Here is a 25,599-nt window from a genome sequence, read left to right as displayed (position 1 = left end):
AATTCCAGATTGCAGAGGGCCCATAGGTTGAATAACCTTGTTGATGGCCCTGAGATCTGTCACCATTCTCCATTTACCTGATTTTTTCTTAACCACAAATACAGGAGAATTCCAAGGGCTGGTAGATTCTTCTATATGTCCAGCATCTAGTTGCTCTTGTACCAGCTGTTCTAAAGCCTGTAACTTTTCCTCAGCTAAAGGCCATTGCTTTGTCCATATTGGTTTCTCAGTCAACCATTTTAGAGGCAAGGCTGTTGGTATCTCTGAAGGGACATTAATTGCTTGTTCTTGTACAGCCCGAATGGCCGGTTTTCTCCGTTTGTAATATCTTTTAATATTATTCTCAGAACTATAGGCTCTAGAAGTAGCAGGAATGTTAATTTCGGTATTCCATTGTTGTAATAGGTCACGACCCCATAAATTCATTGCGATATTGGCTACATATGGCTTTAATTTTCCTATTTGTCCCTCTGGCCCTATACATTCAACCCATCTCGTGCTCTGCCTTACTCGAGATAGGGTTCCAATTCCCAGGAGCTGAACATTTACATTCTGAAGAGGCCAATACGGATGCCAAGATTCTGGGGTAATGATACTTACATCAGCACCTGTGTCCAGCAGGCCAGTAATAAAAATGCCATTTACACACACTCTCAGTTTAGGTCTTTGATCATTTATAGAAGTTTGCCAAAACACACGTAACTTATCTTTCTGATCATTATTGCTTGTAACAGTAGGCATGGGGCTTCCTAATTGTCCTGATGAGGCACGTTCTCTGCAGAAACTGGATATGACTGAACCATGTTTGCCATGGGGGCCTGTGAGGCCCCCCCTCTCACGTTTCCCGACTGTATCAGGTTGCCTTGTCTATCTCTTGTAGACCTGCATTCATTCGTCCAATGTCTGCCTTTTCCACATCTTCTACATAAACCTGAAGGCCGAGTCCTCCTATTTCTGTTATTTCTAGAAGATGCATTATTATTATTATTTCTGAAAGATGCATTATTATTATTATTATTTCTGAAAATCCGTTGTCTACAATTCCTTTTCATATGACCCATTTTGCCACAATTAAAACATTTGGTATTCTGGTGTCTCCTTTTACCATTGGAAATTGCTTCTTCTACCCATGCTTCAGTGCCATAATCAAATGTATCAACATTGAGTGTATGCAAGACCCATTCTTCCAAAGGCGCTGATCTGAGCTTTAAAGGCCCCAAAATCCTTTTGCATTCCACATTTGCATTTTCATAAGCCAAAGACTCAATCATTATACGTCTTGCTTCTGGGTCAGATATCCCTATTTGTACAGCCTTAGTTAATCTTTGTAAAAAGTCACTAAAGGGTTCTCTCTGACCCTGTTTAACTCTGACAAATGATTCTATTCTCTGTCCTGGGTCTTGTACCCTGTCCCAAGCCCTTAAGGCTGCTGTAGTACACATGGAGAGTGTGTTTTCATCCAAATTAGCTTGTTCCTGAGGGTCGGAAAAGAGCCCTTCACCTAGAAATTTATCTAGGGAAATGTCAATTCCCTTTGCTTTTTCCTGCTGTTCTAAGAGTCTAGCCTCTTGCCTGAATAAGCATTGCCATTTCAATTGCGGTCCACTCTCAAGTACTGCAGAGCTCAGCTGGAGCCAGTCCAAGGGGGTTGCTCTGTTTGTCGTGGCCCAAGATCTTAGCATCTCTTTAACAAAAGAGGCTTGCATCCCAAAAGTCATGACAGCCTGTTTAATTTCCTTGAGGTCATTCATACGGACAGGCTCCCATGTATCCTCCTTGATGACCCTAGGGTTTCTGGAACCAACCACCTTCTCTGTTGTTATTACTGGAAAGGCAGGTAGAGCTGTCGGTAGAGCTTTGTGGAAATTGTCCCGGAGAGATTTACCCACAGATGTAGTTAAAATTTGCCCTTCTACCCTTTGCTCTTCTTCATCAGAATTCAGAAATTCCTCAATCTTTTCAATTCTATTCACTATTGCCTTCTGCAATGTCTGAATCTCCTGTCCAGAATTATGTTCCAAAGCCTTCATTGAGGATTCTAAAGTATGAAGTTTGTCCGTTAGAGATAACATCTTATCTTTGGACATAATTTTTATGGCATAAACTGTGCCTTCTTGTATTGACACTCTTTCCATCAATTTGTCATAAGCTTTAGACAAAATCCGATTGTCACATTCAGCAGTTTTGATTCTCTCAGTTAATGTTTCATTTCCTACAGAAAGGGACTGAATCTTATTGTCCAAATCAGCTGTTCCCTCTTCCATAGTAATGAATTTCTCCTTAATATCAGCCACTAATGTTTCAGTTCCTACAGAGAGGGACTGAACCTTACGATCCAGATCAGCTGTTCCCTCTTCCATAGTAATGAATTTCTCCTTAACATCAGCCTGGAGAGCCTCAAACTGATTCTTGAGAAGATTGTTATCAGCCTGGAGAACTTCAAACCGATTCTCGAGAAGATTGTTATCAGTCTGGAGAACTCCAAACTGATTCTTGAGAAGATTGTTATCAGTCTGGAGAACTTCAAACTGATTTTTGAGAAGATTGTTATCAGTCTGGAGAACTTCAAACTGATTCTTGAGAAGATTGTTATCAGTCTGGAGAACTTCAAACCGATTCTTGAGAAGATTGTTATCATTCTCAATTGTTTTTAAGCGTTCTATTTCTGCCTTAAGAATCCTGGATTCATCTCGTAAAGACTTTATCATATTTCTATTATCAAACCATTTGGTGCCAATGAAAACTACGAATCCCAGAAGGATCCATAGAGGTGGCGTGATAGACACCTCTTGTAAAATCTCCCACATGGTACAATTAAAAAAACTGTTAAATTCTTGAACAGTAATGTGTTCAGACATTTTATTTATAAAAGAAAAAAAAATTTTTTACCTGCAATGATCGGTTCCTGCCAGTTGTTGGTCTCTGTGTTTTTGGAGCCTGTCCTAGAACTAGCTCTTGTAGACCAGGCTGGCCTCGAACTCACAGAGATCCGCCTGTCTCTGCCTCCCAAGTGCTGGGATTAAAGGCGTGCACTACCACGGCCTGGCAGGCCTCAAACTCACAGAGATCCGTCTGCCTCTGCTTCCCAAGTGCTGGGATTAAAGGCGTGTGCTACCACTGCCTGGCAGGCCTCAAACTCACAGAGATCTGTCTGCCTCTGCCTCTCAAGCGCTGGGATCAAAGGCGTGTGCTACCTGCCTGGCCGGCCTCAAACTCACAGAGATCCGCCTGCCCTTGCCTCCCAAGTGCTGGTATCAAAAGCGTGCGCCACCACTGCCCTGCCAAGTCACTTTGTGTCAGACCAAATCTGCCGCTGTGGCAGCTTTTGTTGCAAAACCGCAGGTACTTGAGCTTCTGCTAATTCAGGCAGTGGGGTTCCGCTGCAAACTTAGCCAAGGCAGGCAGAATGGGCCTGTGTGGCCGAGTATGTCTCGGACTCGGCACTGGGGCCGGAGTCACGAACTGAAAAACAGCACCCAGGAGGGTGCTGTGTTAGCTAGCGGGCTACCCGCTTGAGTCGAGGGCAAAATAGCCCGACGTTGGACGCCAAAATGTAGCGACGTAAACGAATGCAGGCAGTTTGTAAAAATATATATAGTTTTAATGTAGAAATAGACTTACAGAACCACCGTTCCCGCGGAGACCAGGAGAGTAGAAGAGGAAGCTCTGAGCACGCTCGCCAAATTTATAGGCAGACATTAGCCCGAGGCGAACACGCCCCCTAAGGGGCGGGACTTATCCCTACAGTGTATCTGCAATAAACAGGAGAAAAATAAAGAAGTAAACATTTTGTTTGACAGTTTTGAGGTTTTTATCCACTGTGGCATGGAGGGCATGGTGGAACAGGTCAGCTGAGTTCACTGCACTGAGGAAGCACAGAAAATACCCATGCTCGTGCCCTCATGGATATACTCAGGTGCACTTTACTAACCATCAAGTTGACAATCAAGATTAACCCTTACAAGTCACCTCTTGTTAACTTGACACCCAAACACATCTCTTTAAGCCACACATTTGGACTGGGAAGATAGCTCAGTGGGTAAAAGTGCTTGTCACACAAGTCTGAGAAGCTGAATTCAAATCCCCAAAAGCCTTGTGAAGCCAGATGTGGAAGTGCTTCTCTGTACCAGTACTGAGGTGGTAGGTGGAGATGAGAAACCTGGGAAGCTAACATATGATATATTCAGGAAAACAGCAAAAAACAACCCTTCACATGTATGCTGTGACATGTGAGCCTATAGATACGCACACACACAACTCACTACACAGAGAGAGATTAAAATAAAAAACCTTGAAATTCCATCCCTGGTCTCCATAAGACTTATGTCCTCCTGAAATTACAATTATACAGTTCACCTCCAGAGTTCTCACAGGCTTTACAGTTCTGACATTGTTCAAAAATCCGGGATTAAAATAGTTGAGATGGAAGCAAACTTAGTTGTGATTCCTTGTAAAATCAGAAGGAAAATTATATACTTAGGAAGTATGGTACAGAGTAAGCAATTTCATTCCCAAAGGAAGAAATAGAAAAGTAGCAAGGTGGGGTTAGGACCAAAGCAAGACAGAAACCTCAAAGGGGAAACCAATCCCATAGTTCCATGCCTGAACTTGTGATGTGTTCTCCAGATGAGCATTGCCTCTAAGACCTTACTGGTTGCAGCTCACATAGCCTTTTTCTTTGGTTACTTTTACTTGGTAGCAGCTTGTGTCTTTTTGCTTTGCACATTCCAAGTTCCTGACACATCCAACTTTCCAGGTCTCCATTGCATCTTTGGCTTCATTCTCATGGTTTTATACATTGCTCTTTAGGGGCTGTCTGCAGGAAGACTGACCTTGCTTTAAGTTGGAGTGAAAGCCTCCGTCACTTTGTAGCCCCTTTAGTCTGTGAAATATATATCATATGATGAACAGTACAAGGTCTGTTGCTGCTTCCAGTGATAGGTATGTCTGCATAGACAGTGGTCTCTTAAGTGGCCTGTATAGCTGCATGTAAGGAAGCACTTGTCAAACTAACCTTGCACTAGCAAGGCACTCGGGAGCTATCTTCTCAAAACAAGGTTGTTCAGAATTAAAACTTACACAAGGGGCTGGAGAGATGGCTCAGTGGTTAAGAGTGTTGCCTGCTTTTCCAAAAGTCCTGAGTTCAATTCCCAGCAACCACATGGTGGCTCACAACCATCTGTAATGAGGTCTGGTGCCCTCTTCTGGCCTGCAGGCGTACATGTAGACAGAATATTGTATACATAATGAAGAAATAAATATTTTAAAAAAACTTACACAAATTCAGCCCGCAATGGATGACATATGCTCTGAAATTCTTCCACCCCTAAGGTCTGATTGCTTATTTATACTAGTTATTCTTAAATAATCTTGAATTTTGCTGAACTCATAAGTAGAAACCTCCAGTGAGGACAGCGTACATCTCCTGGCAGACTGTTTCTGGCATATTTCTCTGACTTCTTTTACTCTCCTGACCAAAAGTTTAGCATATTCTACAGCCTCCTCTTTATTTTTCTTGGTGTGTTGTTTTTTTAGAGCAGTACATTGGCAATTGTTTTGCAGGACACATGGAATAACTAGACACTGAATCTTGGGGACTTTGGTCCTGGGCTTCTTTTTGTTTAAAGGCATCATCTTTAGACAGACTGAAAAATTTTCAGATTTTGCTAGCTCTTTTGGTCCCCAGCCCTTAGGGCACAGTAATCTATCAGCACGGTAGAAATTCTTCCCTCATATATATATATATATATATATATATATATATATATATATATATATATATAATAACCAAGTTGAGAACACTTGAGATTGGCATCCACAACACATCTCCAAAAGACTGGAGTTTCTCCTTCCATTTCTGCTTGGTCTATAACAGGAGTGTCTGTTAGTCAACATCAGGCACACTGCTGAGTCAAGATACTTGACTACTGAGTCAAGATTTCGTTTCCAACACTGATTCAGACCACATAACACTCTACATGCAGAGCCTCAGCAGTATGGTTCTGTTCCTGTCTGAAGCCTCATGACCATACTCTTGTGATTCTCAACCTTCCTAATGCTGCGACCCTTTAGTGCAGTTCCTCCTATTGTAGTGACCCACCCCCAAACATAAAATTACCTGTGGTAGTTTGACTATAATTGGCCTCCATAATCTCATAGGGCGTGGCACTACTGGGAGGTGTGGCTTTGTTAAAGTCACAGGACACTGCCCAGTGTGTCAGTCTACTCGTGTTGTCTGAAAGATGTAGGACTGTCAGCTACCAGCACCACATTTGCCTGCATGACACCATGCTCCTTGTCATGGTAATGAACTGAACCTCTAAAACTGTAAGCAAGCCCTCCCTATTAAATGTTTTCTTTTTAAGAGTTGCCGTAGTCATAGTGTCTCTTCACAGCAATAAAAACCTTGACTAAGACAGAGGGTTGGTATCAGGGACTGGGGTATTGCTGTGGGATAAGCCTGACTTCGTTTGGAGTAATATGGACTTTGGAACTATGGATTAAAAAGCATTTGAATGTTTTAAGTGCTGCTTAATGGGCCATACCAGTAGGAGCACAGAAGACCGTGGTGCTGAGTGTGATTTGATCAACTGTGGTGCCATTGGCCATGCCAGAGGAGCAGCGAGTATCAATTGAAGTTCCAGGTGTCAGCCCACCAGAAGGAAATTCTCTGATGGGCCAGTCTCCTTTTGGCAAGGCCACTGGACTGCAGACCCCTGAACGTCTTTTGCTTTTGCTGTTCCTTAACATGTTCGCTGCAGCTCTATTTCTCTGGTATCTAGCATGGTGTCAGTGGATGTGGGGAGATCTCCACTGCCTGTAATATGGTGTGTTTATCTCGGAAACATCCCGTTCTCCTGAGCATTTTTACTTGTGGATTGTCAAGAAGATGGCCCTTCCTGAAGCTGTACTGTCTAATTTGATGATAATAATGGTAGCCTATACAGAGTTTTGATGAATAAAATTAAAAATAAGGATACATCTAAAGTCTATGAGTTCCACCTTAGGAGCAGCTCAGGTTAATGAAAGCTTCTGAGTCGAGGGGCCAGGCTGCTCTAATCTCTCATGCGCCATTAGCTAAAACAAAGCTTTAAAGTAACTTCAAGTTAGACCAGAAGCCTTGCTAAGATAAATAACCCCAGAAAACAAGCTAAAGTCCACAAGGACTCATAGTTGAGCTGTCTGACTCGTTAGGCTAGGGTCAAGAATATAGAACGCCCTGATTGTTTCTAGCTCCCCTTGCTAGGTCTGGTTAATAATCAAGGTGATGATTAATTTCTTGCACTAATTCCTGACCTCAACTTTTTGTTATTGATGAATGGCTGTGCACCCTGTACAGTACTAAAAGTTTAGCTGACTGTCTTTTTATGTACATAAAAGTTTACGTTTGTGACTCCCTTAAAATTCCTTATAAGATTACCTTTCATGGGGAGGGAAATGGGAGGCGGTGGCGGGGAAGAGATAGAAATCTTTAATAAATAAATAAATTAAAAAAATATTACCTTTCATAATTAAGTGGTTTATTCTTTCTTTGTAACTGCAGACTGTTGTGTGGTTTTTAGTGGTAACTCTAATGAAGATTTAAAATGAAAAGGAGCAAGCTGATCAAAGTAAATCACAATATAAAAATTTGAGGAGAAAAAGAGCACCAGGAAATGGAATAGAGCTAAATTTTGTGTTCAAAGAGATACAGATTAAGAAACAGAATAAAGGGAATAATGACCCCAGGGCACGATCTCACTCAGCTAAGCTTCCAATTTATGAAAAGGAACTAAACTAAATTAAAGGTGGGGCACACCTTTAATCCCAGCACTGGAAAGGCAGAGACTGGCAGATCTTTTGACTTTGAGGCCAACCTGGTCTACAGAACAAGTTCAAGATCAGCCAAGTTTAGGTGGTTAAGGACAGAAAGCTGGTGATGATATAATTGAATAAAAGGGCCATGTTCCAGCCCCAGCAAGCAGCAGAACTTGGTAGCTTCAGCCACATTAGAGTAAGGATTGAAGAAATGGGTTATAGAATTTGCCTCCACGCCTGAAAAAAGCCACTGAAACCAGGCATGTGTTAGAGGTGTCCCTGAATGGAGGCCTAGTAGAGAAGTCATTGCATGAAGCTGTGAAGTTGAAGCCTGGGTTGCCTTGGAGAATCCAAGATGTTAGAGATGCCAGAGTTGTGGGATAGCTGCCGAGGAGAGCTGCTAACGGAATAGAACCAGCCCAAGAGAAAGAAGTGTATTGCAGTCAACAAAGCTGAACAGAGTGTGAGATCTGAAGAATGCTTTGACATCAGACATGAAGATGTAGAGTTTGGAGTTTGCCCAGCTGGTTTTTGATCTTTTTGGTCCAGTATTTCCTCACTATGGCTCCTTCCCTAAGTTTTGGGATGGCAATGTATATCTGTCCTGTTACATTACTTGTTGGAAGTATGTGATCTGCTTTTTTTTTCAATTTTGATTTTATAGGGAATTACAGTTAAGAGATTTTATGGATCTCAGAAGAGACTTTGAACTTTGGACTTTTTAAAAATTTATTTAACTTTATGTGCATTGGTGTGAAGGTGTCAGATTTCCTGGAACTGGAGTTACAGACAATTGTGAGCTGCTGTGTGGGCGCTGGAAATTGAACCTGGGTCCTCTGGAAGAGCAGCCAGTGCTCTTAACCACTGACCCATCTCTTCAGTCTGAACTTTGTACTTTTAAACATTGTTGAGAATGTGATAAGACTATGGGGACTTTTGAAGTTGGACTCTATGCATTTTGCATTATGATATGGCTACAAGCATATGGGGGCCAGGGAATGGACTGTGATAGTTTGAATGTAATTGACCTCCTTAATCTCAATGGGAGTGACACTATTAGGAGGTGTGGCTTTGTTAGAGTGGTTATGGCCTTGTTGGAGGAAGTGTGTCACTGTTGGGGTAAGCTTTGAGATTTCCTATGCTCAGGACACTGCCCAGTGTATCAGTCAACTTCGTGTTGTCTGCAAGATGTAAGGCTGTCAGCTACCAGCACCGTGTGTGTCTTCATGCCGTCATGCTCCCCATCATGGTGATAATAGACAGAACATCTGAAAATGTAAGCAACTCAGTAAGCACCACCCCCTCTATGGCCTCCAAGATCCTGCCCTGTTGAGTTCTTGCAATGACTTCCTTCGGTGATGAACAGCAATGCTGAAGTGTAAGCCAAATAAACCCTTTCCTTCCCAACTTGTTTTTTGGTCATGGTGTTTGTTTTGTCGCAGCAATAGAAACCCTAAGACACATTTCATTGCTACTTCATAGTGCAATTTTGGTACCGTTGTGAATCATAATGTAAGTAAGTGTCTGATATGTGCTGGGCAGTGGTGGCACAAGCCTTTAATCCCAGCACTCAAGAGGCTGAGGCAAATGGATCTTTGAGTTCAAGGCCAGCCTGGTCTACAGAGCAAGTTCAGGACAGCCAGGGCTACACAGAAAAACCCTGTCTTGAAAAAACAAACAAAAAAATCTGATATGTGTGACCTGAAGGGATTCTAGTAATGGTCTGTCCTGTCCCTTTAAGAGACAAGCCCCGCCCACCCCTCCCCCTTCCACAACAAACCTGCTTTGGAGTTTTTTAGAGGAGACTTGTACAGGCCTGGTGAAGTCAGTGTGCAGAAAGACAGGGCTGAAGATGGCATGTCCAGCTTTTAAAGGCTGCCTAGCTCATGCACACAAGGGGATGATGGAGCTCACAAATGCGCACAAAGGCTTACATAGCCTCGTCATACATAGGTGATACAACCACGCTGCACTGGGTCATGTAGGGCCTTTTAAGGTCCCCAGGGTGGCTAAGTATTTTTGCCTGAGGGCTTGTCTGTGCATGCCTGGCCCTTTAACCCAGAAGTGCCAGCCATGTTGGTTGGCTAAAATCATAACAGTCGTGACCCACAGGTTGAGAACCTTTGCCATAGTCTATTTTGTCTCCATTCCTGTTAGAATGCTGGTGTGACCTATCAAAACCACCTATCAAGCTCTACTTAAAGCATTCATTATTGGCCTTCTCTAGCCTGGTTTTCCAGATTCCCCCACAGAACAGTTCCAAAGGATTCAAAACTGTACGGTCAGTAAGAACAACCCTGCTATCAGCTCTCAGCGCTACACATTTCATTGTTGTGGCAGAATAATTGACAGAAACAACTTAAGGGAGTAATGACTTGTTTTGCCCCATGGTTATTATGGCAGAGAGATTTGATAGTGCTGAGCTCACATCCTGGTGGCCAGGAAGTAGAGAGATAATGCCTGTACTTTGGAGAACTTGCTCTTGGTTCCCCTTTTATTTCATCCACGTTCTCCCCAGTGGGTTAATGTTCTCTACATTCCCCCGCCATCCTGCTGGGAAATGCCGTCACAGTCACACTCGGTTGTGCTCTGCTAACTGCCTAGGTGCTTCTTAATCCAACCAAATAGACAAAATTAGCCAGCACATCTTGAAACAGCTTTAGAAAAAAATATCTTTTCAGTGACTTCAGAACATTTACACCCTTCCACCTCCACTGTTTCCTCTTCTACTTTCATATCATGTGTGTTCTATTATCTCCTATGCCCCTCTTCCTTGATCCCTCTTTTTCCCCTCTAATGGGCTCCATTTTACATAGCAATTTAGAAATTATTATTTTTTTAGTTGTTTTATGTGTGGGGTGCTCATGCAACAGAGTATGAATGTCAGAAGACAACTTTGTGGAGTTGACTGTCCTATCTTTTGTGGGTCCTAGGGATTGACTTCAGGTTGCCTGGCTCACATGACAAAATATATAAAATAAAGTGGATAACATCTGATGAGACACACAAGTTTGTTCTCTGGCTTCAGTATGTTTGAGCACACACGTGCACCTGAACACACAATGCACACAAAGCAATCTTCAACTTTTGTAACATATTTTCAGTGTTCTGTTTTGCAGGGGTCTATTGAAGGCAAAGGTTCATTGCAAGATGAATTTTAGACACACTGTACCAAAGAGGTTAAGCCTCTGATGGACTGAAAGCTATGGTTTTGCAAAAGCCTCTTTTATTATTACACACACACACACACACACACACACACACACACACACACACACACACACAACAAAATAAAAACCTTTAGCAAACCAATTTCTGAGTACCAAAACCTCTTATTGGGAACTGTTTGAAGAAACTGCCTAAGCAGTTCTCAGCCATGAGAACTCCTGGTTTGTCTCTTTAAGACTAAGTTTTGCAAAGGCTCTGAAATTCCTTCAGAAGAACTCAGCTAAGAATCACTGACTTTAAACAAAGGGTAGTTAAAAGCCTAGGTGTTATCACTCCAGAATTCAAGCCAGATGCAGTGGCTCTGTGGAATCTCTCACTACAACATATCATGACTAACTGGAAGGTGTGGGGTCTTATACTGTAATAATAGGTGATGTGATCCCGTCAGTGGTGGCTCCCAACTTTAATCCCAGCACTCAGGAGGAGAGGCAGGTGGATCTTTGTGAGTTTGAGGCCAGCATGGTCTACAGAACTAGTTCCAGAATAGCTAGAGCTACACGGAGAAACCCTGTCTCAGAGTCCCTGGCAATGGGCAAAGAGACACCTTGGTGGTGATGTTGTCTTATATCAGCCAGGGACAGAGCAGATGGAGTCCTTTGTTCATCCTAGCTTGATGCCTGTCTTTGTGGCCAAAGCTGTTTCATGCCTAGGGCACATAAGAATGAATGCATGAATGAATGAATGAATAAATAAATAAAAAGGGGGGAAGAAAAAAAAAGAAACCCTGTCTCAAAAAACAAAAAACAAAATAAAGGTGATGTAAGCCGGGTGGTGGTAGTACACGCCTTTAATACCAGTTCTCGAGAGGCAGAGGCAGGCAGATGTCTGAGTTCGATACCAGCCTGGTCTATAAGAGCTAGTTTTAGGATAGGCTCCAAAGCTACAGAGAAGCCCTGTCACAAAAAAATAAATAAATAAAATGAAAAAATAAAAAACAAACAAACAAAAAAATAGGTGATGAGTGGTATAGTTAGTTCTTATCAAATTTGGAAATTTTTTCAGACATTTGCTTCTGCTTCTCATCCTCTCTCCCCATTTCTTTGGACCCAATTGAGGTAAAATTAATGATTAAAAAATGGAAAGAAATTGCTGGTGGTGGTGGAGCATGCCTTTTTTTTTTAAAGATTTATTTATTTATTATGTATACAACATTCTACCTCCATGTATGTCCACACGCCAGAGGGTGCCAGATCTCATTACAGATGGTTGTGAGCCACCATGTGGTTGCTGGGAATTGAATTCAGAACCTCTGGAAGAGCAGCCGGTGCTCTTAACCACTGAGCCATCTCTCCAGCCCCTGGAGCATGCCTTTAATACCAGTACTCAGGAGGCAAGGGCAGGCCATCTCTGTGAGTTTGAGGACAGCCTGGTCTACAGAGTGAGTTCCAGGGCAACACAAAGAAACTGTCAAAAACAAAAAATGTAGTTGAAGTTTCTTTCCTGCCCACCTGTTCCCAAATACCTAGCAGCCACTTCCCAAATAATTGACTCAGGGGCTTACTATAAGTAATAAATGCTTGAGTGATAGCTCAGGCTTGTTACCAGCTAACTCTTACACCTAAATTAACCACTTGGCTTGGTACCTTTTTACAGTACAGCATTCTCATCTTCTCTCTGTCTGCTGGCAACTCCTGACTCTGATCTTCTCCTTCCCATTATTCCTAGCTTGGTCACCCCACCTATTCTTCCTGCCTGGCTACTGAACAATCAGTGTTTTATTAAATCAATTCGAGTGACAATCTTTACAGTGTACAAGAGGATTATTCTACAGCAAGAGTGTGTGTGAGAGAGAGTGAGAGAAAGAGAAAGAAACTTAAGTTTCCAGTAACTGAAAACGGAATAGACGGAATTGCAGAAATAAATAAAGGATAAATGATCTTCAGTGTTTTTCCTGGGTTATGATTAGATTGTTAGCCCTTCAGTGTTACCCCCAGCATACTAAGGCTTTGTTCATTTGATTTTTTTCCTCTATGTTTTTCATTTGCCCCCACTTCTACATTCATTTCCCTTAAAGCTCACTATTCGTCAGGTGAGACTCCATACACAGATGTTTCTAATGCCTGACAAGTTGACATTAAAACCAACTATAGTAACCAACTATAGTAACTAACTGAGATTTGTTTGTTGATTCTAAAAAGGGGTTTAGACAGGGTTTCTCTGTAGCTTTGAGACCTGTCCTGGAACTAGCCTTGTAGACCAGACTGGCCTCAAACTCACAGAGATCCACCTGCCTCTGCCTTCCGAATGCTGGGATTAAAGGCGTGTGATATTTCTTGATTCTTGATATTGTTTTTTTTTGTTTCTGTTTCATTAATTTTTGTCTTTAATTTTGGTTGTTTCTTGCCATCTACTGGATTTGGGTTTGGTTTGTTCTTGTTTTGGCAAATTCGTGAGTTGCGTCATTAAGTTGTTTATTTGCATTGTCTTTCTTTCTATTGTAAGAGATTAGAGCTCCAAATTTCCTTCTTAGAACTGTTTTTAGTGTGTCCCAGAGGGGTATTTCTTTCTATTGTAAGAGATTAGAGTTCTAAATTTCCTTCTTAGAACTGTTTTTAGTGTGTCCCAGAGGGGTATTTCTTTGGTATGGTTTCATTTTCAGTTAATTCTAGAAATTTGATTGGTTTCTTGATTTCTTCTTTGACTCATTCATCATTTGGTATTGTATTGTTTAATTTCCATGAGTTTCTGTGTTTGTTTATTGTTGATTTGAGCTTTATTACATTATAGTCATGATATGGAGTCCTTTCCGTTTTCTGAGTTAAGATTTGTTTTGTGTCCCACTACTGGTCTATTTTAGAGATACTTTCATGGGCTGCTGAATAGAATATACATTCTTTGGGTTTGGGGTGGGATATTCTATAAATTTGTTAGGTACATTTGGTGTGTGATGTCATTCAGTTCTGATGCTTCTCTATTTTTCATTTGATCTGTCTTTTGGAGAAAGTGAGGCATTGCAATCGCCTGTTATCATTTTATTTGGAGTCTGTGTCTTGAAGTCCAGTAGTATGCTTTCATTGGAATTGAGTGCGGTAGATTTTGATACATATATGTTTGGGGTGTGATCTTTTCTTGGTTTCTTTGATTAGAATGAAGTGTCCTTTATTTCTTCTGATTAGTTTTAGTTATGACGCTTGCTTGGTTCTTGCTCCCATTGGAATGTGTTTTCTATCCCCTCTCTCTCTCTCTCTCTCTCTCTCTCTCTCTCTCTTGATGGAGGAAGGTCATTGGTTAAATAAAAAGAAACTGCTTGGCCCTCATTGATTAGAAGATAGGTGGGATGAGTAAACAGAACAGAATGCTGGGAGGAAGAGGAAGTGAGCTCAGACTCCACAGCTCTCCTCTCTGGAGCAGACGCCTCAGAGAGACGCCATGCTCCCAGCTCCCAGGCAGACGCACGACCCAGGATGGACATAGGCTAGAATCTTCCCGGTAAGCGCACCTAGGGGCGCTACACAGATGATTAGAAATGGGCTAAATTAATATGTGAGAATTAGCCTAGAAGAGGCTAGATAGAAATGGGCCAAGCAGTGATTAAATGAATACAGTTTGTGTGTTGTTATTTCGGGCATAAGCTAGCCAGGCAGCCGGGGTGCTGGGGACGCAGCCCCGCTGCCCTTATTACTACACTCTCTCTCTCTGATTTTTTGAGACAGGGTTTCTCTATGTAACAGCCCTAACTGTCCTGGAGCTAGCTCTTGTAGACCAGGCTGACCTCAAACTCATACAGATCCCCCTGCCTCTGCCTCCTGAGTGCTGGGATTAAAGGTGTGCATCACCACCATCAAGACTCCATCCTTTCTTTTTAAGGTGGTACCTGTCTTTTAAAGTAGGATGAGTTTCTTGTTGACAACACAAAGATGGATTTTGTTTCTTAATACATATTAACCTGTGTCTTTTGACCAGGCAGGGGAATTGAGGCCACTAATGAATTATGAAATCTGTGTGCTGTTGGTTTGTTGTTTTTTCTTTTTTAATATTTATTTATTGACTTTTCGAGAGAGGGTTTCTCTGTGGCTTTGGGGCCTGTCCTGGAACTCACTCTGAAGACCAGACTGGCCTCAAACTCACAGAGATCAGCCTGCCTCTGCCTCCTGAGTGCTGGGATTAAAGGCGTGCACCACCACTGCCCAGCATTGTTATTTTTTTCTTTTTTGTGTGTTTTCTTTTTTTATTGACTTTTATTGAGCTCCACAGTTTTCTCTGCTCCCCTCCTTGCCTCTCCCCTCCCCACTTCAACCCTTCCCCAAGTTCCCCATGCTCCCAATTTACTCAGGAGATCTTGTCTTTTTCTACTTCCCATGTAGATTAGATCTATGTAAATCTCTCTTAGGGTCCTCATTGTCGTCTAAATTCTCTGGGATTGTGGCTTGTAGGCTTGTTTTCTTTGCTTTATGTTTAAAAACCACCTATGAGTGAGTACATGTGGTAATTGTCTTCTGTGTCTGGGTTACCTCACTCAAAATAATGTTTCCTAACTCCATCCATTTTCCTGCAAAATTCAAGATGTCATTATTTTTATCTGCTGTGTAGTATTCCATTGTGTAAATGTACCATGTTTTTGTTATCCATTCTTCGGTCGAGGGGCATTTATGGTTTTTTTTTTCTATTTGTGGTCTTAGTCCTATTTGTGTTCCAGTGACTATAGCTTTATTTGTTTCCTTTCTACAGTCTTGGCTATGCTTGCTTTTCTTCTCAGTCTGAGGTATTGCTTCTGGGAGTCTCTGTAGGACTGATTTGGTGGACATGAATGATTGTAGCCTGTTGATACCATGAAGAGTTTTTCTTTCTCCTCCAACAATAGCAGATAGTTTTGCTGTGTATAGTAGCTGAGGTTGGCACCTATTGTTTTATAGAACTTCAAGTACATTGCTCCAGAATCAACTGGCTTTTAAAGTTTCCATTGAGAATTCAACTGTTATTCTGGTGAGTTTCCCTTTATATATGACTTGTGTTATTTCATTTTATTTTATTTTTTGTAGATTTCAGTGCCTTCTCTTTGTTCTGCATAGTTAGTGTTTAATTATAATATGCTGTGGGGAGTTTATTTTCTGGTCCTGCTCCTTGTATCTGCATGGAGATGTCTTCCCTTAACTTGTTTTCTTCTGTGATCCTGTTGATGATGTTGTCTGTGCCATCTACACAGGTTCTTCTCTTTCTATGCCTCTAATTTGAAGATCTGATCTTTTCATGGTGTCTCAAAGTTCCTTATGTTCCTTTCATTGTGGGTCAGTCTCAGAGTCTCTGTCTCTCCTCTATCTCATATTCTGTGCATGAGTTGTTCCGTGCTCTACTTTACTTTCAAGTCTATGATTGTTTTTTTTTTAATTTTGTGTTCTGGGGTTCATCTAGATGATTCTCATTGGAGAACATTTTATAGATTAGTGGATTTGGGGGGAGGCATACTGTCCTGGCTTTTTTTTTTTTTTTTTTTTTTTTTTTTTTTTTAGTATGACCACAACATGTGAGCTTCCCTTCTTCCGCCTGCTATGCTGGGCTAGTACAGAAACTGTAGACCAGAGCTAGGCTTGGGAGCATGAGGATGGTGCCTTTCTGATACGCTTATTATATCAGATATATACCTTTTATCCCTAGACATTCATTCATTCATTCATACATCCATTTACATGTCTTTTATACCTGTGCTTTTCTTTATTTTGTAAAACAGTCAATGTATCTATAATAGCTGTTTTAAAATTGTTATCCACCAATTTTATGTGTACTTGTTCAGTTTGGTTGGTATTTCTTTTTGTTTATATCCCTGGCAGTTTTTGAGTGAATACCAGACATTGTGATTTTATGTTGCTATATTCTGTCTTCTGCTCCAAAATTTTTTTCTTTTTATTTATTTATTTTTTCATTGAGAAAAGAAAGAAAAAAAACCCAAGTTTCCACCTCCTCCCAGCCTCCCATTTCCCTCCCCCTCCTCCCACCCTTCTCCCCCTCCTCCCACTCCTCTCCCCCTCCGTCTCCAGTCCAAAGAGCAGTCAGGGTTCTCTGCCCTGTGGTAAGTCCTAGGTCCTCCCCCCTCTGTCCATATCTAGGAAGGTGAACATCCAAACTGCCTAGGCTCCCACAAAGCCAGCACATTGTGTAGGATCAAAACCCCGTGCCATTGTCCTTGGCTTCTCATCAGCCCTCATTGTTCGCCATGTTCAGAGAGTCCAATTTTAACCCATGCTTTTTCAGTCACAGTCCAGCTGGCCTTTGGGATGCAGTTGTTTGAAAATAATTTCATCTCTAGGCGTTGGTGGCACACGCCTTTAATCCCAGCACTCGGAAGGCAGAGGCAGGTAGATCTTTGTGAGTTTGAAGCCAGCCTGGTCTACAGAGTGAGTTCCAGGACAGGCGCCAAAGTTACACAGAGAGACCTTGTCTCCAAAAAAAAAAAAAGAAAGAAAAAAAGGAAGAAAGAAAGAAAGAAGAAAAAGAAAAAGAAAGGGGGGGAGAGAAACCAAAAAAAGAAAAAGAAAATAGTTTTCATTCATTGTCCTGCGTGAGATGTGGAGATATTCCGCCTGCCTCTTTCCAGTGGGTTTGTCCTTAGACTCACATTATAACCTGCACTGATTCAGCCACAGCCTCACGGAGGGACTCTAGAGCTTCCGAGCTTGCTGTCTGTGCAGCTCTGCCGCTGTTGTGCTCTCCATCCCCGTGCTCACTCAGAATGCTCACCAGGCATGATCTGGGGTGGGAGAGCTTCCTTCCCTGACTCATCTTTTCTCCCACATCTCTGTTGTGCTGCCTGTTGTCTTATTTCTGAAACCCTCCATTTTATATATTCTGTATGCTTTTATAGTTGGTTAGTAAGGTAAATCTGGTTCCTTCTAGTTTGTTGTGGCCAGGATTAGAAGTGGTAAGGTGGGTGTATTTAAATTTCAAACAAAGAGGAGTCATAGTTCCCACTCACACTAGAAATAAATAAATTATGTATATGCCCAAATATAGCTTTAAGTATGTTTCCTCATCTTTAAATGCATCATAGACTTTTCCTAATGAATCATTTAACATTATATTCATTGACATTAAAATTAGTTAAAAATAAGTTTTTGATATTTTTCTGCTAAAGAGTAAAGTCTTATATAAATTACATAAGACTCTTATAAAATCATGCTGTATAATTAGTGAATTATTTTGCTTTATTCTAGTGTATAGAAATTTATCACTTCAGTCTGTATAAATAATAATAGTCTCCTAACCGAGTTCTTGCTCTGACGTCATTCACAGATGGATGGATACTCCCTAGCCTTCTCAAAACAGAGTGAAATCTATGTAATTAGCCCATTTTCTTTTGATGGGAGAGGGAACTTTTTGTGATAGGATCTCACTCTATATAATCCTCTTGCCTTATGACTTAGACTCTGGAGTGTGGTTTACAGACATAAATCATCATTCTCAGTTTTAGTTTTATTGTTTAAGTCTCTAAAATGATACTTTTGTTAAAATGGCATTTTTGTGTATAGTTGATTTACCCCACACATATGCTTGCTTACTCCCCATCTCCGTGTCTCCCGTTTCCATTTCTACAGCCTTCCTCCATTCTTCCTTTTACCTTCATATCACCTGTCCTGTTGCCTTTCCCACTCACTGCCTTAAAGCTTCCGTTTTTTTGTCTTCATGGGCTCTTCTGGTTTACTGGTCTGTACACACGCTCAGTCCTACGTGAACATGCATGTAAACATTAAAAGCCAGGATCCACATGTAAGAGAGGATATAATATTTCCTAGGTCCATCTGTTGTCCTACAAATTTAATGATTTATTTTCTTTATGAATGAATGGAATTCCATTGTGTCTATGTACCATGTTTTATTACTCATTCATCTCTTGATGTGTATCTAGGCTGACTCCATTTCCTTACTATTGTAAATAGAGCAGCAGTAAACATGGATGTGCAAGTAGAGTATATGCCCTGAAGTAGTTTAACTGGGTGGTGTGTGAATTCTATTTTCAGATTTCTGTAAAACCTCCACACTGGTTTCAATAGTTTATATTTCAGTCAGTTTATATTTACACACTGGCAGCAGGGAATGAAGGTCCCCTGTTCTCACAAACTCTCTGACATCTATTGTCATTTGTTGGCTTGGTAGTTTTCTGACTGGGGTGAGATAGAATCTCAGAGGAGTTTAATTTGCCTTTCCTAATGTCTAAGGATGCTGAACACTTTAAAATACACACATTAGCCATATGTGTGTCTTTCTGTGAGATCTAGTTATTTATTTATATTGGTTTTTCAAGACAGTGCTTCTCTGTGTAGCTTTGGAGCCTGTCTTGAAACTCACTTTGTAGATCAGGCTTGCTTCTGCCTCCCAAGTGCTGGGATAAAAGGCACGTGCCACTGTACCTGGGTATTGTCAGTTTTTAAAAAAGGTAGGGGTGTGTGTGTGTGTGTGTGTGTGTGTGTGTGTGTGTGAGAGAGAGAGAGAGAGAGAGAGAGAGAGAGAGAGAGAGAGAGAGAGAGAGAGAGAGAGAACCACATTTACATGGTTACCTACTGGAGGCCAGAAGAAGGTGTTGAATCCCTTGGAGCTGTGGGTTGCTGGATGTTGGTGTTGGTTCTCTAGAAGAGCAGCAAACACTTTTAATTGCTGAGCACTTTTTAAATTTAATTTTTGCAGTTCTTTACATAGTCTAGCTAGTAATTCCTTGTCTAAAATAGAACTGGCAAGGATTTCCTTCTATTCCATAGACTTTTCATCCTGTTGATGATTTCTTTGGCTGGGTAGAAGCTTTTTTGATTTTATGTAATACTTTTTGTCAATTCTTGTGGCTATTTGTTGTGCCGTTGGACTTTTGTTCAGAAAGTTCTTGCTTATATCTATATCCTGAACTCTCCTAGGAGTTTGAGTGCTTCAGGTTTTAAGTTAAGGTCTTTGATCCACTTTTAATTAACTTTTGTGCAGAGAGAGAGAGGATACTGGTCTCATTCCATTCTTCTGCAGGGGGTTATCCAGTTTTGCCAGCATCATTTATTGAACAAGCTGTCTTTTTTCCAATGTATAATTTTTATACCTTTGTCAAAAATTAGGTGGACATAGCTGTGTGGCTGTATTCCTGGAGTCTCTGTTCCATTGTCTACATGTCTTTGTAGTGCATAATATCTTTGTGATTATGGCTCTTCAGCATAGTTTCAGATCAAGGAGTATGAACTCATTTGGGTGGTAGTGGCGCACGCCTTTAATCCCAGCACTTGGGAGGCAAAGGAAGGTGGATATCTGTTGGCAGAGGCCGCTTGTTCATTTCCAGCTGCCCGGAACTGAAATAATCACACAGAAACTATGTTATTTGCAGTACTGTTTGGCTAATGTCTTAAGCGTATTTCTGGCTTACTCTTATATCTTAAATTAACCCATTTTTATTATTTTATATTTTACCATGAGGTTCATGGCCTACAGGCAAGGTTCCACCTGGCAACTCACGTCTTTCCCCTCTGGTGGCTACATGGTGTCTCTTGACTTCGCCTTCTTTCTCCCAGCATTCTGTTTAGTTTCCCCACCTAGCTCTACTCTGTCCTATCACAGGCCAAGGCAGTTTCTTATTCATTAACCAATAAAAAGCAACACATGTACAGAGAACTTCCCATTTCCCCTTTTCTGTTTAAATAAAAAGGAAAATTTTAACTTTAACATAGTAAAATTACATATAAAAAGGTATCAAGCAAGAATTACAGTTACAATATTTATATATACTTTATCTTTTATCATAACTAAGGAAAACTATAACTATCTATTTTTCAATTTCATCAAAGACTCCAGAAGGATATAATATTACCTAAGTTAACAGGAAGTGTGTAACATAGATGTAGTAATATGAGCGGTGGGACTGCGTTCCCAGCACCCCGGCCGCCTGCTCGGCTAGCTTATGCCCCGAAATAATTACACGGACACTGTATTCTTTTAATCACTGCTTGGCCCATTTCTATTTAGCCTCTTCTAGGCTAACTCTCGCACCTGGACTAGCCCATTTCTAATATTCTATGTAGCACAGCTAGGTGCGCTTACCCAGAAGATTCTAGCCTAAGTCCATCCTGGGTCAGAGCTTCATTGCGTGCATTTTCCCTGAGGCGTCTGCTCCCGAGAGGAGAGCTGTGGAGTCTGAGCTCACTTCCTCTTCCTCCCAGCGTTCTGTTCTGTTTACTCCACCTACCTATGTTCTAACAAATAAAATGGGCCAAGGCAGTTCCTTTATTAGCCAATGACCATCACATAGATTAGGTTTATTTCTTCTTGAACTTTATATTAAAGGATTCATGTGAATTTTTTGCCTTGTTTTCAAACATTTATGAGACTTACTCATATTATTCAGTATAGTAGTGTTGTTTTTAATTTATATTTTAGCTTAGACTTTGTGGCAAATAAAATATTGCCCCTCTCCGAGATAATTCACATTCTGATCCATGAATCCTATAAATAAGTTACCTTAGGTCACAGAAGGTATTTTGTACCTGTGATTAAATTTAAACCTTTAAAGCCTTTGACAGGGAGGATTGGCCTTGACTGTCTTCATGAGTCCAGTGTAATCAAGGGGTCCTTATAATTGGAAAGGATGTATATTTTGTCAGAGAGAAACAATAGAGAAGGAGGGACGGACTGGAGAGGGAGAGAGAGAGAGAGTTTGAGAATATAAGAGATTGAGTTATCAGGGTGCTGCCTCATCACTGGCTTTGAAGATGAAATTGACATCATGAGCCAAAGAGTTCAAGCACTATCTCGAAGATGGAAAGGGAAAAATTTTCCCATAGAGCTTCCAGAGGGACCATAGCCTTGCTTTCACAGTGGAATTCTGGATTTCTGACATTCAGAACTGTAAGATTACAAATTTGGGTCATTTTTGGAGCTTCATTAGGGCACCAATAGGAAACTAGTAAGACTGTTTACCATATGGATATGCTAGAATTCATCCATTCTCCCTGTGCTGGGCATGACTGTGTGCAATTCCGTATCCTAGTGACCACAAGTTTTTCTGGGGCACATACCTAAGCAAGGCATTAGGATGTCACAGAGGAGCACATCTGCTGTAACGCTGGTGTTACATTTAGCAGTGTACAAGAGCCCACACTTTACTGTTGTGTCTTTCGGGCTGGGCATGGTGGTGCATACCTATCATCCCAACACTTAGGAGACTGAGGAAGGAGAGTCACTGAGTTCAAGGCCAGCCTGAGCTATATAGTGAGGTGACTTCAGTAGGGGGAATCTTTGGAGGTAGGTATATGAGAAAAATGCATTAAATATGATTGAAAATATCATAATGAAACTGGTTGCTTTGTTTAATTAAAATATGCTAATATAAGAAAACATTTTCCAAAAAATATCTTCGGTGCCAGCTGAAATAATGCTTTTGTTTTTTATTTTATGAGGAGTACTCAAGATTTCTTTCAGGTGAAAACACACTTGGAAAGTAATTTATACTTTTTCTGTAGTAGATGGCATTGGTTTGTTTCTGTTCTCTCTTGTTTTTCTTTTGTTGTTTGGCTTTTTGACAGGGTCTCAATGTGTAGTATTTGCTGGCTGTAACTCACAGAGATCCACCTGCTTCTGCCTCTTGAGTGATGGGATTAAAGGTATGTGCCATCACACCTGACTTTATTTTCTTTTATCAACTAAATTTTCTACAAATTTTTTTATATTTATTTATTTATTATGTATACAATGTTCTGTCTGTGTGTATGCCCACAGGCCAGAAGAGGGCACCAGACCCCATTACAGATGGCTGTGAGCCACCATGTGGTTGCTGGGAATTGAACTCACGACCTTTGGAAGAGCAGGCAATGTTCTTAACCGCTGAGCCATTTCTCCAGCCCCTTTTCTACAAATTTTTACAACAGAAACATAACATTGTAATTGCTATAATTCAGGTTGTAAGCATATTATAAAAATTAATTTTCTTCTGATAAAAATGTTTCATGGTGCCGGGCGGTGGTGGCGCACGCCTTTAATCCCAGCACTCGGGAGGCAGAGGCAGGCGGATCTCTGTGAGTTCGAGACCAGCCTGGTCTATAAGAGCTAGTTCCAGGACAGGCTCCAAAGCCACAGAGAAACCCTGTCTCGAAAAACCAAAAAAAAAAAAAATGTTTCATGGTGAATCGGTAAGTACTAGTTATATAATAGGTTTCAGGTTTTGGACCACCATGCAAACCCAATTGGTTCCTTTTATTAGTGATCATGCAATACAGAGACTATTTTGTCAATACTGTTTGTGAATGGGACTGTGACTCTTCCTGTAAGTTAAGAAACTTGCAAAATGACATATTACATGTCACTGCAACATTATTAGGAAGAATGTGTTGGATTCTGCGAGAGGTAAACATTTTACACGTTATTTATTAACACTTAAATCCTTAGATACCATTATTAATGTGAAATTTGTAGAATACAATGTAATGGTACAATGGTCTAAGCAGTAATGCGAAAACAACCTACTACTTTTTTCAGTAGATGAAGAAAATGAGGCACTGAGAAATGACGGATCCAACAATCTAGGTAGTTTGGCTTTAGCCTGCCTCTATTTTATGGAGCATGCCTGGAGTTAGGAGACAGTAGATTCACTGCCCTGATAAATTTTTGTCTTAGATGAAACTGTATTAGTCAGTCATTCTTTTGTTCTGTGACCACCTGATGAGAAGCAATTTGAGGAAGGGGTTTATTTTGGTTTATGATTTGAAGGGACAGTCCACCAGGGTGGGGAAAGCCTGGAGGGGTGGCTTTGTGGGACTGGATCATGGGACAGCTGCTTTCCTACATCTCAGCATCGTAAAAAATAAGAAGCTTCCCCAGGCCATAAACATCAAGGACCATGCCCAAAGAGAGCCTGGAACTGAGTGAGCCCCATTCTCATTGGGTTCTACAACCTCTCAAAATATCACCGTCTGGGTACCAAGAGACATGAACCTGTGATGACATTTCACATTCAAACCACGATACTCTTCATCATTTTATTTGGTTTAGTTTGTGTTTCTGAGGGCTTTATACATTCTGGGAAAATGAGCTGTATCACTGAACTGTATCCCTAACCTTGATTTATACTTTGTTTCTTCTCTTTCCTCCTCCTCTCCTCTTCCCTCCCTCCTCCTCCTTTCTTTTGATTGTATATGTGTAGTATGTATGTGTCTGTTTGGGTGTATGCATGTATACATACGTGTATATGTATGTGGGTATGGAAGCCATCATTGAGTGTTGTCTTACATTGTTTCCTGCCTTAATATTTTTGGGTTTGTATGGGTTTTTGTTTTGTTTCGTTTTTGTTTTTGTTTTTGTTTCTGAGACAGGGTTTCTTTGTGTAGCTTTGGAGCCTTTTGTAGAACTTGCTCTGTAGATCAGGCTTGCCTCAAACTCACAGAAATTCTCCTGCCCCTGCTTCCCAAGTGCTGGGATTAAAGGTGTACGCCACCACTGCTTGGCCCAACCTTAGTATTTTAAAATAACGTTCTTAATAAGTTTTGAGAATTTAATATATTTTGATCATATTAATCATATCACCCAATTTCTCCCACCTACCTACCCACCCAACTTCATGTTCTCTCTTTCTCTCCCTCCCTTCCTTTCTCTCCCTGCTCCCATTTTCTCTCTCTCAAATCTGCAGAGTTCAGTTTGTGTTGGCTGACTGCTCTTGGTGTTGGGGCCTGCTCTGGAGGTGGTTGATTTATCAGGGGTCCTACCATTAAAGAAAACTGACTGACTCTCCCTCTCCCAGAAGCCATCAGATTTCAACAGCTTCTCAACTTGGATGGGACTTCCTGTACCCCTCCAGACTGAATTTTGTCTGGTGTTAGCTTACGCAGGTCTTGCACATGCTGTCAAAATCTCTGAGTTCATATGTGCAACTGTCCTGTTTTGCCTAGAAAAAGTTTCCTTGAAGATGCCACCGCCTCTGGCTCCTACAGTTTCTGCCCCCCTTCCAAGATCCTTAGATCTTGAGGGGAGAGGTATAATATGAACATGCCATTTAGCGCCGAAGACTCAAATCTCTTACTCTGTATGTTCACCAGCTTCCACTTTGTTCTGAGACGCTCATTGGTGGACCAGGTTGACTGGCCAGTGAGCTCCAGGTATTATCTGTATGTCCCTCCCAACACTGGGATTAACAGGTGATTGTTTACATTCTTAGTTTTTTTTTTTTCTGAATGTTTCCCCTTTGCACCTCTTTGTTTTACTTGTTCTTAGGTAACATAGGTGAACCTGTGTGACTAGAATCACATGCAGGTCTTACTTTGAGCTCCAAGTGCCTATGATTTCCCTGCAGGTTCATGATTTGGTTATTGAGAAGATGAGAGGTCTGTGATGTGACCTTAATCTGAAAGAACTTTGCAGTCTAGGATGGATAATGTCAGTATTTACTTATTAATTTGCTATTGCCCTTAATCATTTGCTATCTAGCAAATGTTTCAAAAGATTTTTAAACCACATTTTCTTTTACAAGTTGATCTTCATTTAGCATGTTCTGTTCATATTTTGATCCTCTTTGGGTCTGTTATGTCAACATGTCCAGATTTAGCGTTACTGTCAGAATTTATTACCATGAGATTTGCTCGCTATTTTAGGTCATTAAGACTACTGCCAGAGCTGGAGGTAGTGGTGCATGCC

General features: G+C 41.1%; 1 protein-coding gene and 1 non-coding gene across 2 annotated transcripts in view; both read left to right on the top strand.

The window, feature by feature from the left end:
• The window catches only part of Ttbk2 (tau tubulin kinase 2), a 131,379-nt gene that overhangs the window by 8,465 nt on the left and 97,315 nt on the right, over positions 1 to 25,599 (top strand). The window lies entirely within an intron of this gene.
• Positions 11,543 to 11,684, top strand: LOC142845303 (small nucleolar RNA SNORA48). The gene has a single exon (XR_012909863.1). It is a non-coding gene; the product is annotated as a small nucleolar RNA SNORA48 (small nucleolar RNA).

Source organism: Microtus pennsylvanicus, chromosome 2 (assembly GCF_037038515.1).
Source record: "Microtus pennsylvanicus isolate mMicPen1 chromosome 2, mMicPen1.hap1, whole genome shotgun sequence".
In the NCBI taxonomy this organism is placed as follows: Eukaryota; Metazoa; Chordata; class Mammalia; order Rodentia; family Cricetidae; genus Microtus; species Microtus pennsylvanicus.
The sequence above is the reverse complement of the archived record's forward strand: the minus strand, read 5'-3'. Positions and strand labels throughout refer to the sequence as shown.